This window comes from Protopterus annectens, chromosome 1.part1 (genome assembly GCF_019279795.1).
Source record: "Protopterus annectens isolate FY-2018-M chromosome 1.part1, PAN1.0, whole genome shotgun sequence".
Lineage (NCBI taxonomy): Eukaryota > Metazoa > Chordata > Ceratodontiformes > Protopteridae > Protopterus > Protopterus annectens.
This window is the reverse complement of record NC_056726.1, coordinates 1,341,956,947-1,341,973,527: the sequence shown is the minus strand read 5'-3', so window position 1 is coordinate 1,341,973,527 and position 16,581 is coordinate 1,341,956,947.

Genomic DNA, 16,581 nt, shown 5'->3' with positions numbered 1-16,581 from the left:
AAAACAAAAGCCTAACATGGGAAGGGTGGCTAACAGTAGATGTAATGAAAAGACTATAAAACTACTAGGAAGAAGAAATTTACAGAAAATAAAAAGAAATACCACTTATATGAAAGAGGCTCAGAAATCTCATCTGTGCTGGAAAGTGGCAAATGAGATCTGAGGGTTTGAAAAGGAGTGAGGCATTATGGGAGTGGAAGGAGTTTGAGGCTGGAATTGTGTCTGGAAGAATTGGCAGAGTCAGATCCAAGGACTGATTGCATATACATATGCTGAAACATTCAACCCTGTAAAAAACTGTAGTTAAAAATGACTGGGCTCTTATCTTATGTCACAGGACAGATGCCTCTGAATGGATGTTTGTTCCAAGGAAAAATACAAGTCCAAGGCTCAGATCCTTTTATCAGATCTTCCTTCCCTCTCACTTTTTTGCATCACAGAAATAAGATTAACCAGAAACTATAAATTCCTTAATTCTAAAAAGAGAAAAGTAAGATCCAATAAAGGAACCCAGCTCTATGCCACAAAGGGATAAAACCCAGATGACCCTTGTTCAACTATCAGCAGAGGTGTCTGGTGGAGAATATGTGCATACAGGAGGGGGGATAGTAAACTATGTTCCCACACATTTATTGGTCTGGGAACATGATGAGATGAAGTATTCAGGTGCTTGGATTAAAAATGATTCTATTATAGCAGCTAAAGGTTTGTGGGAAGAGAAGACACAGAATATAATACAAAAAGTGAGCAGTTAGAAAGTTTTGATGATGGATATGGATAGTAAGATGCAAGCAATAAAAATGTTTTTAGTCCCTTTGTATTGAACACAGGTCAGGTATATTTTTATTAACCAGAGGAAAAGCTGTGAACAACAAATGATAAAACTATTTAAAGAATTTATCTGAGAGAGGAGGAGGACAAGAGTTAAGTGGATAAGTTGTCTCTCTCCAAAGACCAAGGCAGTTTACGATTACCAGACTTGAAGGGACACTTTTAAGCTACACAGTTAAGGCTCATATACACAACACAAGCACAATATGCATCAGAATAGTAAGAAATTAGGTTGAAATGGGAGAGGGCTGCTGTCACAAAATAAGGAGAGAGTAGGATTTTAAATAAATGTAGATGTTCGAGTGTATACCCTGCTGCAGTCATCACACTTGGGTTATCCTGCCGTCAGGCGGTCCCGTAGCCGGCCCAAATTCCAAAGTCTTGGTCCAGCGTCGGTTGCTGTCGCTTCTTCCCTGACATCAGTGCACCAGGGGTATATCAGAGGCATCCGACACCATTTTCTTCAGTTTTACTTGCCCCAGATGTCAGGTGCCCCTAATAGGTAGGCAAAAAAAAAAAAAAAAAAAAAAAAAAAATATATATATATATACATATAGCTATATAAAAATAAAACAAAACTCTTAGGCACAAGCAAATACACCATAGAGGTAGTATAGGATAGAGTGGTAGAGATAAGTTCAGCTAGTTCAGAGGGGATGGAGGGAGGGTAACCTGGACTGCAGCAGGGTATACACTCTAACATCTACATTTATGGTAGGTACAAAACTGTACTATGTTCATCGTGTTACTCTGCTGCAGTCATCACACTTGGGTAGAATCCCAAAGCTAAGGATGGGTGGTGGAGTCAAACAGGGTTAGAAGAGGCTAGAAGGCCCTGTAAAACTGCAGTGGTGAAGCCAGCTCTAGTCTTAAAGTAAAGTGGTAAGTGGCAATGTTTGGTGAAGGTGTGTACTGAACTCCAAGTTGCAACTTCCAGAATATCCTTGGTTGGCACCTCCCTGAGGTAGGCTGCAGATGTAGCTGCTGCCCTGGTAGAGTGGGGCCTTATGCTAGCAGGAACTGGTTTTCCATGGTGGGTGTAGCAAAAAAGTATGCAATGTCCTATCCATTTGGAAATGGTCTGTTTTGAGATAGCCTTTCCTTGTGATGCTGTAGCATAGGATACAAAAAGCTGGTCAGATTTTCTGAAAACCTTAGTTTTATCCAAGTAGTAACGTAGCTGCCTGTGAACGTCCAAGGAATGTAGGAGTCTTTCTCCTTTGTTCTGTGGATTTGGAAAGATGGTGGGTAAATGGATGGTTTGATTTAGAGCTACACTGCATACCACCCTTAGGCATAAAGGAGGGGTTAGTTCGTAGAGAAACTCGGTTTTGATGAAAAATGAGGAAAGGCTCTACTGCCATTAGTGCCTGAAGCTCTGAAACTCTTCTCGCTGAAGTAATTGCTAGCAGTAGGGCAGTCTTCCATGATATAAACTTTAAGTCAGCTGAGAAAGCTGGATCAAAAGGAGGTAGCGTAAGTTTTTCCAGAACAAAGTTGAGGTCCCAAGTAGGTGTTGGTGCTCTTCTGGGAGGCCTAATGTTTTTGGCCCCTCTTAGAAACTGCCTTAGGAGTGGATGTGAAAATAAGGGAGGATCCGTGTTGTAGTGAGCTGAAATAGCTGAGGCATGGATTTTAATAGATGAAAAAGAAAGCCCTTTGTGTAACATCTCAGTTAAATACGGCAAAATCTGAGGTATGTCAGGCTGAAGGGTATTTTGGCCTTTAGCTTGGTTCCAGGCGCAAAACCTTTTCCATTTGTCTGAGTAGGCTTTCCTGGTACTGGGCCTCCTGGCCTCCAGAATAACATCCATAACAGCTTGTGAGAGAGGAGCTGGCTGGTTACTTAGGTGATTTGCCATGCAGCCAAGTTTAAGGTTTTGAGTTGGCTGTGTAGAATCTGATTGTCTTGCTGTGTGAGCAGATGGGTAATTTGTGGTAGAATCCAAGGTGGGCCCTGGGCCATATTCCTTAATAGTGGGTACCAGTGCTGGCGTGGCCAGTCTGGGGCAATGAGTATCATTCAGGGTCTCTCCATCCTGACTTTCAGCAGCACCTTTGTGAGAAGGGGTAATGGAGGAAAGGCATATACTGTCAGCATTTTCCAACTGAATGAGAGTGCGCCCACTTTCCAAGCTTGATGGTGAAAAGTCCTTGTGCAAAATTTTGCTAGTTGATAGTTTTGGGGCTGGCAAATAGGTCTATGTCTGGGAGCCCCCATTTTTGAGTTATCATTGCAAATACTTGTGGATCCAGTTTCCACTCATGGGGATCCATGATGTTTCTGCTTAGGTCGTCTGCCAATGTGTTCTTTTTTCCTGGCAGGAATTGAGCTTGTAATTTAACTTGGTAAGCCAGTGCTGTGTTCCACAAGGTCATTGCTTGCCTGCATAGAGGGTAGGAGTGTGTACTCCCTTGCTTGTTTATGTACCACATTACTGTGGTGTTGTCTGTTCTTATGATAAGCTGTCCTGGATGCAAGAGGTCCTTGAAGGCTGTCAGAGCATTTTGTACAGCTAGCATTTCTTTTTGATTGATGAGCAAATTCCTTTGATCTGCAGTCCATATGCCTTGAATGCACCGTCCTGCCATGTGTGCCCCCCAGGCATAGTCAGATGCATCTGTTGTCATAGTTTGCCTGGCTGGGGGTAAGGTGAAAGGCTGACCCTTGTTGAGGTGACATGCCTGTGACCACCATAGGAACTCCTGTTGAAGGCAGGGAATGAGAGGTATCATTGTTTCCAAGCTGTGGCTGTGTTGAGTCCATACGCTTTTTAGGTACCATAGTAATTTCCTCATATGCAGTTTTGCAAATGGTATTAGTAGCATGCAAGATGCCATGAAGCCCAAGGCCTGCAGAATTTTTCTTGCAGAGAGTTGGGTCTTTGTTGCCATTGCTCTGAAGTATTGAGTTAATTGTAGTTGTTTGTCTGGCGTCAGATAAGCCATCTGGGCCATTGTATTCAAGCTGGCACCCAGGAATGTCATATTTTGTGAGGGCACTAGTTTTGATTTCTTTTCGTTTACTGTGTACCCTAGGCAACTTAGAAGATGTTTTACAAAAGCCAGGTGTTGTAAGAGAATGTCCTTGCTTTCTGCTTGGATGAGGCAGTCAGTCGTCCAGGTATGGGTATATTTGAATTCCTCTTTGTCTGCAGTATACAATTACTGGTGCCAGACACTTTGTGAAGATCCTGGGCACAGTAGATAAGCCAAAGGGCAGTGCAGAGAATTGGTAATGGGTTGAACCTGCAATGAAACGGAGGTATCTTCTGCAATTCTGTCTGATAGGGACATGCAGGTATGCCTCCTTGAGGTCCAACGTTACTAGCCAAGCCTTCTTGCCCAACATGGGAAGTAGTGTTAGCATCTTGAATCTAGGTACTTGCAAGAAGGTGTTTAAAACTGAAAGATCCAGAATGGGTCTCCAAGCATTGTCCTTTCTGGGGACTAGAAAGAGCCTTGAGTAAAATCCTTGGCCTTGCTCCTGTGTAGGTACCAGTTGAATGGCTCTCATGTCCATGAGAGCTGTAATTTGTTTTTGTGCCTCTGCCCATTGATTTTGTGGCAGGTTTGGCATTCCTTTTATCCTTGGCAAGGTGTGGAAATGGAATCTGTATCCTTGTGAGATAATGTCTAGGACCCATTTGTCCTTTGTGACGATGCGCCAGTTGTCTGCAAAAAGTGCTACGTTTCCTCCCAAGGGAGCTGCCAAGAGAGTTTTGCTTGGCAGTTTGAGGTACAAGTCATTGTGTTTGCCTTCTAGTAGTTTGTGGCCTGTCTTCTCCTCCCTTCTGTGTTGCAGTGCCCCATTGGCGAGGTTTGTAAGGGATTTGTGCTTATCCTCTGCCCCTTGGGTGCCTGTATTTACCCCTCTGTGGTCTGTCAGAAGCTGAAAGGACCAATTTTTTGTTGGCCAATTTCTGCTGAAGCGTGGGGGCTGTACTTGTAAGAAATCTTTGACCGTCTGCATAGATTTTGCCTTATCCTCCATTTTCTTTAAAACCTCCTCTGCTTTAACCCCAAATAAGACATCCTGCTGTAAGGGTGCATCTAGTAACTTTGCTTTAACATGATCAGGCAGAGATTGTTCCTTTAACCAAGCATGACTACGTATAACAGACCCAGTAACAGCTGCTCTAGTGGAAGCTTCCAAGGCATCAAAACCACATTGTAAAGTATGTTTGCCCACCTGTTCAGCTGCATGCAACAGATCCCACATTTCCTTGAATTCAGACTGTTGAGGGTGTGTGCCCATCTTTTGTTTTATTTGAGACATTAGGAATTGCTGGTATTTAAGCATGTGAAATTGACAATTTAGTGCTCTCATAGCTAGAGTAGCTGAGGTGTAAACCTTCTTCCCCCACCTATCTAGTGCTCTGGAGTCCCTTTCAGAGGGTACAGGATTTTTAGCCATAGAAGCCTTAGCCCCCTTGGGACCCTGGGAGATTGTCTCTGGATCAGCAACAGGGCTTTTTTATAGGAATTTGTGAGAGTCAGGCACTCTATAGTATCTATCTGGTTTGGCTGGAGCAGGAGGCAGAGAATCCGGATTTAGACTAGATTCTAAGAAAACATCATCCACAATGTCTAAAACTGGAGGGATAGCAAGGGGTCTGTGCTGGGGAAGTAAAAGAAACTCTTGGAGCCTTTTCTTTGAGTCGGAGTAGTCCTGACCTTCCCAGTGGAAATGTTCCCTCATGGTATGTAAGGTTTCCCCAAAGGAATAATCTTCAGGGGGAGAAGCTGAGGGAATGGAGTCTTCAGCATCAGAATCTTCATAAGGGGGAAAGGAGTAATCCTGTTCCTCAGAGGAGCCTGAGGAAACAGACACTTTATCAGAGGAGGCATAATCCTCCTCTTGTCTAGGCCTGAACTCCTGATCAAAGAAATTAAATCTTCAGCCATTTTAAGCATCTGTTTCTTAGGCATAGGGCCTTGACCTGGAGACTGAAGAGTAGTCTTTTTTGGTTTTAGAGGAGTCTTAAGCTTAGCATAAGATTTTATGGTGAGAGTAGTCGGTTTGAAGACACCTTCAGAAACCAAAGGTGTTTCTACAGCACCGGCTTCTCCTACTGCAATGTCGTAGGTACGGCCTAAAGAAAATGGCTGTGTCGGCCTAGAACTCTCTGCTGGAGAATCCGAAGTGGTCTGTGGATCCAATTCAACGGTAGCCAGGGGCTGCGTAGGCGCCTCACTGAAAACCGGAGAACCAGCGACCAGCCGAGCCGAGGGCTAGGAGTCTGGCTTGGATCTAGGCTGCCTTTCTTTATCTTTGCGTTTTTTATGCACGCCGGTAGTCGGTTGCTCCAACGACATAGTGTAATTAAATTTCCTACTGAAGTAGTGTCGTGCGAAATCATAACGTCGCTTAATAGTTTGCTTATTGAACCTAGCACAAAACCGACAACCAGTGACATCGTGGTCTGGGCCTAGGCAAGGTATACAAAAAGAATGAAAGTCCTTATGAGGTATTTGCTTCCCACAAGAAATGCAATTGTTAACTTTTTCTGACATCGGACTGAGGCAAGAAAAGGTTCCCCAACAGGGTACTTAGCTTTGAAGACTTCGGACGGAAACTCTATTTGAAAATCTCAGGTGTCGGGCGACCGGCACTTGCGAACTGCTTCTGCTTCGGGCACCGCGCGGCAAGAAAGACTGAAGAAAATGGCGTTGGATGCCTCTGATATACCCTGGCGCACTGACGTCAGGGAAGAAGCGACAGCAACCGACATCAGACCAAGACTTTGGAATTCGAGCTGACTGCGGGACCGCCTGACGGCAGGATAACCCAAGTGTGATGACTGCAGCAGGGTAACACGATGAACATCGGTTAATCATACAAATACGATACGTGTAAACTAGCAGAGAATATTCTGAGAACTAAGCCAACACAGGAATGGAGAAAAGAGATTTTACCAAGAGGGAAGACTAAGTAGGGTCACCGAAACAGATCAGACACAGCTGGAATTTACTGGCAAAAATAAGCAAAGGAATAAAAGGACTGGAACAAATACCTACAGAGGGAAAGGTAAGAGACCAAGCAGAAGTTCATATTGTAATGCTGGAGACTGCTTTCCCTACTAGGGATTGATTGATAAGAGTATAGGCATAAAGAAAGTGATAGGGAATTCTTAAATGAAAGACCAGCTCTAGTCAAATTTACAGTTGAGTTTATATCAGAAGCTGCAATAAAAAAGGAATAATTAGTAGGGCATAGAAAATAAGGCATGGTAACTATAAAAATCAGTTAGAAGTTAGAAAAGACTGTGACTTAAGAATGGAAAGGCAATATAAAAGAAACAATGGGAGGATACTTGCAAGGCTCCCAAGTATGCAATAAAATCTAGAAGCTTTAAGGCTTTCCCTTGGAAGTCTTTGCATAGGTATTTTTATACCCCAAGTAGCCTTTAGAAACACTTTCCACTGGTACATAATTGCACAGGTGTGATCAGAAAGAAAGGGGTACCTGGGAATGCATTTTTGGGAATGTAACGAGATAAAAGATTTTAGAAATTCCTTGCAGGGTACTCTGTCAGAAATGCTAGGGGAAGAAATGATTTTAATTAAGGCAATGATTCTTTTGAGCTCCAATACATAAACTGAATTACCTAGACACTGCTGGCTGCCAAAAAAGCAATTTCTAGGAAATGGAAATCAAAAGCAAAATGAACTGCAACATCATTTTTGAATGCAGTAAAGGAAGTAAAAATAACTGGAGGTGGGGTCTTTAGAAAAGAGAAGTAGGAAACTACATAGAAATAAATGGAATCTGTGAGGGCAGAATATGTTCAGGAAACTGATATTTCAATGAAGGAATGACTTGAGCAATCTAATGTTAAACTGAATAACTGTTTAAACAAAAGTCATAGTTTCATAGCGTACAAAGGAAAAATGCTGCAGCAGTTTGGTTTTTCTCTTATAAGTGAATGTGTATTCATGTCTCTATGCAATGTGTGATGTTTGTCACTCAGCAGATCCCCTAATACTACAACAATCTAGGACAAACCCTCTCCCTTGGAACAAGTAACATCCTTCACGTACCTTGGTCTCTGATTAAGAAACTTTACTTAATTTTATTTTTCTTCTAGAAAAATAGGTGAAAAATGGATCCTTTTCTATTCAGGGCAAAAAAAAATCTCCTTTTCTGTCGTTTTCAACCAGAGCTGTAACAGAGAAAGGAATCTTACTTCTTCAACTCAAATTCTGCCTCCCTCTTGTCTCAGCAGCATCTGCTAAAAACTCCAGTGCCATTCAAATTTTAGAAAACATTTGTAGATTTATTATACTACTCATTCCCCAATAAATGACCACCACTGTACAACTCTAAAAAACAAACTGGCTCCCAGTTAAGCAAAAAAAAAAAAAGGCCTACTTCCAGGCTCAACTGTCCAAGCTACCACATGAACATACTCTCCCTTCTTTAATGAGGCAAGCCTCCCACACACATCCAAAAATTTGAATGATATGGGTCCTTTAACACAAATCCCACTTTCCAGACTTCATTCCTCTGACCATGTGTTCTCAGTTCAAGGTATGAAACTGTAGGAGTCCTCCTCATGCAGACTTAAAGACACTTCTTTGGACTGCTAAAATCTCATCTGCAGTAGAGTCAATCATCTGATCTAATTGGGACCTAGGGTAGTCCGGATAATCAAACATACATTGAACTGGATGAAAAAAATGCCAAAATCTTTTCTTTTTCTCCATGCTTTTCAACCATTCAGCGATTCCAGTGGACAATAAAGAATATTTTTTTTACACACGCGTGGGCTACAAGGTCAAAAAACATGCACACACGAATACGTATAATATTTACATATTCAGACTAAGATTTTTCCTACCCAAAAATTTTGGAAGGCTGCATTCGGATAATGGACATTTCTGATAATTGACGTTTGGATAATCAACTCTGAACAGTACTTAAGCTAAAAGTTCCTGCAATCCACCAAGACTACAGGACCTAAAGCAATTAATATCACTTTCTCTAGCCTAACAGGTTTACTACTTTCCATTCCTTTGATTCTCCCACCTCAGATTTCTATATTCCAAGTGCATATAATAAATGTATGTATGTGTGTGTGTGTGTATATATATATATATATATATATATATATATATATATATATATATATATATATATATATATATATCTCTTCATAAATGTAAAGCAAGTTTTAGACTAAACGTATATCGATAGCAGTGTAATTGTGTCCTCTCACTTTACTGATTTATGTACGTTTGTATTCTTAGGACTGCACACACTGTATTTTACTCAGTGTCACTTCATGTTTTTCTCTTATGCACTCTGTATGAGTGGTCATATTACTGACCTTAGGCTGAGACTGAAATTGGTCAGAATTTTTTACTGCTCTACACCAGTTAACACAATCAATAAATATATACATACATAAATGTTGATAAAGATCTTAAAAAATGTCCCTTAACCATTTTGAAAATCAAATTTTCAGGTAATGAGAGAAGCACTTACAAGAAGAGGATCTAGTGAACAGAGGTAGGAAACTGACCAAGGACTATTTCTCCATTTCTATTAGATCTGAGTTAATCTGTAGTTTAAGAGTTTCCAGAGACTCACCGATGATGGAAATAGTTACTCAGGAGCATCAAAGGCAAGTACCTTACCTGTTGAGTCACTAACAAGGATGGAAATAGGTCCTTAGCAGTGACCAAGTTTATCTGTCTCCTCAATGTGTAAAAACTCTGTTTGGGTCAGCAGCATCTCAGTTAAGCTGGACAGAAAACTGCAGCCCAGAAAACAAGAGTTCTTGAATGATACCCATGAGGGAACCAAAACCAACAGAGGGGTGGAGGTCATTTCCACTTCTACCAAAGTTGTCCTTGGTGACCCCAAAGACTTTGAGACTACAAATCCAGAAAAGACCTTCAGGGCTGGCCTTTTGGGTCTGTTCTAAAACATGCACAGAAAAGTACAGTTGTATACCTACCATAAATGTAGATGTTCGAGTGTATTCACTGCTGCAGTCATTACTCTTGGGTTATCCTGCTGGCAGGCTACCCGCAGTCGGCCTGAATTCCAAAGTCCTGGTCCAGCATCGGTTGCTGTCGCCTCTTCCCTGACGTCAGTGCGCCGGGGGTATAAAATATGCAGCCAACGCCATTTTTTTCAGTTTTTCTTGCCCCAGATGTCAGGTGCCCCCAAAAGGGTAGGCTAAATATATTATGCCAATAAACATACATGCAGTAAAGAAACATTTCCTTCATTTACAAGCAAATACACCACATAGGTTGTATAGAACAGAGAAGTACAGATAAACCCCAGAAAAAGAAAGGGGGACGGTGGGAGGGTAACCTGGACTGCAACAGTGAATACACTTGAACATCTACATTTATGGTAGGTACACAACTGTACTATGTTCATCGTGTTTCACTGTTATAGTCATTACTCTTAGGTTGAATCCCAAAGCTGAGGATGGGTGGCTGGGCTACATAGGATTAGAAGAGGCTTTGAGGCCCTGCAGAACTGCAGTGGCAAAGCCTGCTCTGGATTTAGGGTAAAGCGGTAGGTGGTAGTGCTTTGTAAAAGTGTGCACTGAACTCCAAGTTGCAGCCTCTAAGATGTCTTTGATTGGTACTCCTCTGAGGAAGGCTGCTGAAGTGGCTGTTGCTAAGGAAAGGCTATCTCCAAACAGACTATTTCTAAACGGATAGGCCATTGCATCCTTTTCTGCTATTCTCAACATGGCAAATCCATGCCCAAGGGCATTAGGCCTCATTCTACCAGAGCAAGATTAGGAGAGGCTATGAGGCCCTGCAGAACTGCAGTGGCAAAGCCTGCGCTGGATTTAGAGTCAAGTGGTAGGTGGTAGTGCTTTGTAAAAGTGTGCACTGAACTCTAAGTTGCAGCCTCTAAGATGTCTTTGGTTGGTACTCCTCTGAGGAAGGCTGCTGAAGTGGCTGTTGCTCTGGTAGAATGAGGCCTAATGCCCCTTGGGCACTGATTTGCCATGTTGAGAATAGCAGAAAAGGATGTGATGGCCTATCCATTTAGAAATAGTCTGTTTGGAGATGGCCTTTCCTTATGATCCTGTAGCATATGGCACTAAAAGTTGCTCAGTCTTTCTGAAAGCCTTAGTTCTGTCCAAGTAGAAGCGTAGCTGCCTGTGTATGGCCAAAGAAGGCAGAATTTTCTCACCCTTGTTCTGTGGGTTTGGATAAAAGGTAGGCAAGTGAATGGTTTGGTTGAGGGCCACAGTGGACACCACCTTAGGCATAAATGTTGGGTTTGTCCTCAGAGAAACCCTGTCTGGATGAAAAATGATAAAAGGTTCCACAGCTATGAGTGCTTGTAACTCCGAGACTCGTCTTGCAGAGGTTATTGCTAGGAGCAGAGTGGTTTTCCAGAATAAGAATTTTATATCCGCTGTTGAGGCTGTCTCAAAAGGAGGCAGTGTGAGCTTTTCCAAGACATAATTGAGGTCCCATGCCGGAATTGGTGCTCTCCTTGGAGGCCTGATGTTTTTGGCCCCTCTGAGGTACTGCTTTATTTATGGATGAGAAAAGATAGGTGGTTCCATATTGTAATGGGCTGAAATGGCAGAGGCATGAATCTTAATTGATGAAAAAGAAAGGCCTTTGTCCAGCATCTCAGTTAGGTATTGTAAAATCTGAGGGATATTTGGTACATACGTGTCAGTGCCTTGTTCCTGATTCCAAGCACAGAATCTCTTCCATTTTTCTCCATAAGATTTTCTGGTACTGGGCCTCCTGGCCTCCAAGATAACATCCATAACAGCTTTTGAAAGAGGAGTGTTCTGAATGGCCACATTATCCGCCATACTGCCAGATTTAAGGTCCTGAGTTGGCTGTGCAGGATCCGATTGCTTTGTTGGGTCAGCAAGTGAGAAGTTTGAGGCAATATTCATGCTGGACCTTGAGACAAGCTCTTTAGGAGTGGGTACCATTGCTGGTGTGGCCAGTCTGGTGCAATCAGTATCATTTTTGGCTTCTCTTGTCTGACCTTTAGGAGTACCCTGGGAAGGAGAGGCAGTGGAGGAAAGGCATATACTGTTAGATTTTTCCAGCTGAAGGATAGGGCGTCCACTCTCCATGCTTGTTTGTGATAAATCCTTGTGCAAAATCTCTGTAATTGGCAGTTGTGAGGGGAGGCAAATAGATCTATATCTGGGCATCCCCATTTCCTTGTTATCATCCTGAAAACTTGTGGATCCAGTTTCCACTCATAAGGATCCATGAGGTTTCTGCTTAGTTCATCTGCCGGAGTATTTGTTTTTCCTGGCAGGAATTGTGCTTACAGGTGAACTTGATAAGTCAACGCTGTGTCCCATAAGGTCATTGCTCATCTGCATAGGGGGTAGGAATGTGTACCTCCCTGCTTGTTTATGTACCACATGACCGTAGTATTGTCTGTCTTTATCAGTAGCTGTCCGGAATGAAGTAGATCCTTGAAAGCTGTCAGGGCATTCTGAACAGCTAGCATCTCTTTCTGATTGATGTGAAGATGCATCTGGCTTGCAGGCCATGTGTCCTGAATACATTTTCCTGCCATATGGGTCCCCCAGGCATAATCTGATGCATCCGTTGTCAGTGTCTGTCTGGCTGTGGGTAAACTGAATGGCAGACCCTTGTTGTGGTGACAGGCCTCTGCCCACCATCGAAGCTCCAATAGCAGGCAGGGAATGAAGGTAATTACTGTCTCCAGGCTGTGGTAATGCTGAGTCCAAACACTTTTTATATACCAATGTAGTTTCCTCATATGCAGTCTGGCATATGGAATTAGTAGAATGCAGGATGCCATGAAACCCAAGGCCTGCAGGATTTTCCTTGTGGATAACTGGGTCTTTGTTGCCAATTTGTTTGAAGTAAGAAGTCAGTTGCTTTTGTTTGTCTGGTGTGAGATAAGCCATCTGGGCAGTTGTACTTAAGCTTGCACCCAGGAATATTATCTCTTGAGAGGGTACTAGTTTTGATTTCTTTTTGTTCACTGTGTACCCTAGGCAAATTAGTAATCTTTTTACAAACGCCAGATGCTTTAGTAGAATGTCTTTGTTCTCTGCTTGAATAAGGCAGTCGTCCGAGTAGGGATATATTTGAATTCCTCTTTGTCTGCAAAATGCAATTACTGGTGCCAGGCATTTTGTCAAGACCCTGGGCGCAGTAGATAAGCCAAAGGGCAGTGAAGAGAATTGGTAGTGCATTGAGCCAGTTATGAATCTGAGGTATCTTCTGCAAGATTGTCTGATTGGGACATGCAGGTATGCCTCTTTTAGGTCCAAAGTTACGAGCCAAGCCTTCTTACCCAGCATGGGCAGTAGCTGCTGTAGAGTCAACATCTTGAATTTTGGAACCTCCAGAAACGTGTTTAGTATATACAGGTCCAGTACTGGTCTCCAGATTTTGTCCTTTCCAGGCACTAAGAAAGGTCTGGAGTAAAATCCTTGCCCCTGCTCTTGTTGTGGTACTTGTTGAATGCCCCTCATGTCCATGAGGGCTGTAATTTGCTTTTGTGCCTCTGCCCATTGATTGTGTGGCAGGTCTGGCATACCTTTTGACCTTGGTAGGGTGTGAAAATGGAAGCCTGTAGCCTTGGGACACTATGTTCAAGACCCATTTGTCTTGGGTAACCATTTGCCAATTTGATGAAAAAAGTGCTAGTTTTCCACTCAAGGGGGCTGCCAAAAGAAAAGTGCTTGGATCTGGCAGAGGAAAGTCATTGGGACTGTTTCCTGTAAGGTTACGATTTGTCTTCTCCGCTTTTGGAGGTAGGAGCACCCCATTGTTTAGGCCTGTATGAGCCTTGGGGCTGAGATCTGCCTCTGGGACGCCTGTATCTGCCTCTTTGTGGTCTGTCTGACACTGGAAAGGACCAATTTGTAGAAGGCCAGTTCCTGCTAAATCTGGGTGGCTGTACCTGTAAGAAATCCTTAACTGTCTGCATGGATTTCACTTTATCCTCCATTTTCTTCAACACCTCTTCTGCTTTAGCACCAAACAAAGTATCATGCTGTAATGGGGCATCTAATAATTATGCTTTAACATGATCAGGCAGACTCTGTTCCTTTAACCAAGCATGCCTTCTAATAACAGAACCTGTAACAGCGGCCCTGCAAGAGTCCTCCAGTGAATCATAACCACATTGCAAAGTATGCTTTCCCACTTGTTCAGCTGCATGCAATAAATCCTGCATTTCCTTGTTCACTGAACATTCAGTATTTGTCAACATTTTCTGTTAAAGCAGTGACATTAAGTATTGCTGATATTTAAGCATATGAAATTGACAATTTAAAGCCCTTACAGCTAAGGTAGCAGAAGTGTAAACTTTTTTCCCCATCTGTTCAGTGCCCTTGAATCTCTATCAGAGGGGACAGGGTTTTTTGCAGTGGAAGCTTTGACCCCTTTGGGATCCTGAGATATAGTTTCTGGGTCAGCAGCGGGGTTTTTATATAGGAATTTATGAGAATCTGGGACCCTGTAGTATCTGTCTGGCTTAGCAGATGCAGGGGGTAGAGAGTCAGGGGACAGGCCGGACTCTGAAAATACATCATCTACAATGTCTAGAACAGGTGGAATAGCAAGGGGTCTGTGCTGAGGAAGTAGCAGAAAGTCTCTGAGCCTTTTCTTAGATTCAGAGTAATCTTGGCTCTCCCAGTGGAAATGCTCCCTCATGGTATGAAGGGTTTCCCCAAAAGAATAATCCTCAGGAGGAGAGGCTGGATGAATGGATTCTTCAGCATCAGAGTCCTCATAGGGAGGCATAGAATAATCCTGTTCAGAAGAGGAATCAGTGGAATTGAAAACCTGATCAGAAGAATTATATTCTGTCTCTTGCCTAGGCCTCTTATCAGGAGGGGGATGGGAACCCCTGATCAAAGTAATTTGGTCTTCGGCCATTTTAAGCATCTGTTTTTTAGGCATGGAAGTCTGAGTAGGAGAATGCTGTACTTCTTTCTTTGTCTTGAGAGCTGCTTTAGTCTTTGTCTTTGAAGCTGAAGACGGTTGAAAATAATTGTGTAGGTCTGAAAACACCCTCAGAAGCCGATGCCTGCTCAGCGGCTCTGGACCCATCTGAGGGAATGATTAATACCTTGAGTATCCAGAGGCCCAGTCGGCTCCACGTGTGAGTCGGAAGCGGCCTGTGGCTCTGAGGTAGCAGGCTCCAGGGGCTGTGAAAGCACCTCACTGAGAACCGGCAACTGGCCTAACGGAGGCCTCGTCGCCAGTTTTGGAACTCAGATGCCTATTCTTTTCCTTATCCATGCGTTTTTTGTAAACTCCAGTCGTCGGCTGTTCTGACGGCATTCTTTAATTAAATCTTTGGCCAAAGTAATGAAATGCAAAATCGAACAGACGCTTGATACTGCGTTGGTTAAATCTAGCACAAAACTGACAACTAGCAACGTTGTGATCAGGGCCTAGGCAAGGAATACAGTAAGAGTGAAAATCCTTATATTTTCTGACATCAGTATGGAGCAAGAAAAAAGTTTCCCCAACGGGGTACTTGGCTTTAATGAAGACTTCGGTTCTGAAATTCGGATTTGAAAATCTCAGGATTCGGCTGACCGGCACTTGCGAACTGCTTTTGCTTCGGGCACTGCGCGGCAAGAAAGACTGAAGAAAATGGCGTCGGCTGCATATTTTATACCCCTTGCACACTGATGTCAGGTAAGAAGCGACAGCAGCAGACGCCGGACCAGGACTTTGGAATTCAGGCCGACTGCGGGTAGCCTGCCAGCAGGATAACCCAAGAGTAATGACTGCAACAGTGAAACACGATGAACATCCAAGGTACCCTCACGCTGTGACAGGCACCCAAACTGCTAAATTAACTCTGGTTATCAGTGATTGTAGTATGGGTAAAGAGACTTGTAGGCTGGAGAATAAAATACTTTAAATTTATTCCAAAACACAAAGTTAGGTAAGCGCTTTCAAGGCAATCCTCTTTATCAGACCTTAATACACAAATAAATTAGCACACAAGATTTAAATAAAACCAACAACCAATAAAAATTCTTTAAAAATCAGTGAAGCAACCCTCTTTTTTTTCAAGAGAGGTTTTAAGGACACAGCACTATTAAGGTCAGGTGATAAGTATGCCTTAAAGTCCACTATCCACCTTAATTCAGCATATTCAGTTTCATTGTTAATGTCACCTTCTCTAAAACTCGCATTCATTTTCTGCAAAACCACAAATTTAAAATTGTGCTGGTCTCCACAATCTAAAACATGCTTGGCTAGTGCATTGGTAAGCTTGCTGTTCCTAATATCATTAAGATGTTCCATTACCCTTTCCTTTAAAGTTCTATTGGTTTTACCAATGTAGAATGCACTACAGAGATTACACTTAGCAAAATACACAGTGTTTTTAGTAGAGCAATCTGCATAAAATAAAAACTCTACAGCCTTCTGATGCACAGGGTGTAAAATCATTCAAGTAGACCAAATACTATTACAAATTCTGCAATTTCTACAAGAAAAAGTCCCTCTAAACTGACAGACAAACCTGTCACATATTTTCTTCTGTTTGTAGCAAAGTTTCTTTTTCAAATTCTTGCCATTTTTGAAACTAAAACTGGGTACAGAACCAACAACATGACTGATTTCAGGGTCAGTAAGGAGAATGGGCCAGTTCTTTATAATGATGTCACATGTCTTGTTGACATCATTAGAAAAAGTAAGACATAGCCTATTCACGGATGTTGAGGAGATTTGCCTTTCTGGGAGTACATTCACTAGATGCTCATCTGAATAGTA